Here is a 1,970-nt window from a genome sequence, read left to right on the forward strand (position 1 = left end):
TTTAATAGTATACTGTAGATTACGTGAGTGATAATATTATATTAAACAACTTTTTATAATTGATAATGTTAGAATATAGCTATATCTTTAAGATTAAATAAAACAATGGATACGTCTTTTAATAATTAGTTTTAACAATTAGAAAAATGTAAAGAATAAATTAAATTAAGATTAAAGTTAACTTACATTTATAGAAAAAGAAAAGGATACTTTAATTTTCATTTGATGACACAAATATCTTTGTTACTCATTGAATATCAAAAGATATATAAAATGATATTTGTATTGACTTTGTGTCACTAAATGAAATATATAAATATATCTCTATTTCTACAAATGTAAATTAACTTTAATCTTGATTTAATTTATTTTTTTCTGATTATTAGAATTAAAAAAAAAAAGAAAAAGACTCGAGATTAAAAGTAATTTACATTCATAGAAATTAGCATTTTAGTCAAATATGTTCACTTTTAGTTAATTAAAAATATTTAATTTAAATTATCCAAATGACTTTTCAATTCTTCATTTACTTTCTGTATCAGCTTTATGTAGTTACTTAAATAATATAAGTTTAATTAAATTAGTTACTTAAAAATAAATCAATTAGTTAAAACTATTCGCGTAAAAATCGCTTCATACGAAATACAAATGATTTTCTAAGGAAATTATTTTAAAAAATCATTATGTATTGGCCAGGATGCAAATAATTATTGATTTCCGCGCATTTTTTATATTAAAAAAACCGCCTTCTCGATCGAAGCTCTGTTCTTATTAGTGATCAATGCGAACAGTTCCTCGGGGAATTTTCGTCTGCGATTGGCTGCGCTGTCAAATAGAAACAGCCTAGAAACGAGGGAGAGAGGGAGGGAGGTTGCCGACGAAAAGTTCCTACATTATCACTAGATCGTCGTTTTTCTCTCTCCTATTTGTTTCTTTTTACGAAGTTTAGAATCTCGTTAGCAATTCAGTGATAGTTCTCCGTTTGACATACGATTTCTGCAGAAAGGAGCGTTGGTACTGTTCACTCACTCCATCAGCAATGACAGCGATCAGCCGTCGTCCTCACTGACAGATTCAAGATGGCTGCGGAACGTTGTAGCGAAGAACATCTCGGCAGCGTCGACGAGAACCCGTGATTCTTTCGCTATCTTTTTCTCCCCTTTTATTTTCTACATTATCCACAATAATCCGCCCATCGTGTGTCCTTCAACATCTGTTTTACTGAAGCCTGCCCGCGCATCCCTCCTGCAACGGTGCCGCTGATGAAGAGCCGTGAAAAAAATGGCGTCCTGCGACACTAGCTGATTATCGCAAGCACCTCCGATATCAGCGAGGAGGATGACTTCTCAAACTCTTCGGCGTCCTCGCTTCTGATTGACGTAAATCAACTGGCGGTAAGTCTTGTCATATTGTCACTTTCCTTCAAGACTCGCGCGCATAGCTCGCGTCGTAAGGCAGTGAATTTACGTTGAACTAAACCTGACAACCCAACACGTCCAACGTACGCGAGACATACGCAAGACGAGAAAATTCGCGAGAAGTATTTGGCGTGTAACGCTTCGCAATTGTCATCAGTACATTTGTTAAGTGTACCTTGTAAGTTGTACCTTAACGAAGCAAAAAGAAAGTACATTTTTCTCGTATAATTATTTTTTAAAACCTCTAGAATGAAATTGAATATATCCTTTTAGGTAATTTAAATTGTTTATGACAATTTAATTTTAATTTAAATATTGTATGCTTTTTGTCGGATAACATAGTTAAAATGAACAAAAAAGCATGTGAATCAGAGAATTGTGAGTCTTTCTGGTAGCATTCATTAAATAACATTATGAGTGGTATTATTAGTAGCAGCTGCTTATTGTAGTTGCAACAGAATGATAACACATATGTCAATAGTTCAAGCTGCATTATATTTATAGATGATACCCAATAGGATAATTGGATATGGATATATATATATATATATA

At 32.6% G+C, this 1,970-nt stretch overlaps 1 protein-coding gene across 1 annotated transcript in view; it reads left to right on the forward strand.

Moving 5' to 3' along the window:
• Positions 1-871: 871 nt before the first annotated feature.
• LOC108692980 (adenylate cyclase type 9) overlaps positions 872-1,970 on the forward strand; it is a 6,921-nt gene continuing 5,822 nt past the window's right edge. The window contains exon 1 of the mRNA XM_018201584.1: positions 872-1,394. The gene's annotated coding sequence lies outside the window, so the exon portion shown is untranslated. The remainder of the gene's footprint in view (positions 1,395-1,970) is intronic.

Source organism: Atta colombica, unplaced genomic scaffold, assembly GCF_001594045.1.
Source record: "Atta colombica isolate Treedump-2 unplaced genomic scaffold, Acol1.0 scaffold83, whole genome shotgun sequence".
NCBI lineage: Eukaryota > Metazoa > Arthropoda > Insecta > Hymenoptera > Formicidae > Atta > Atta colombica.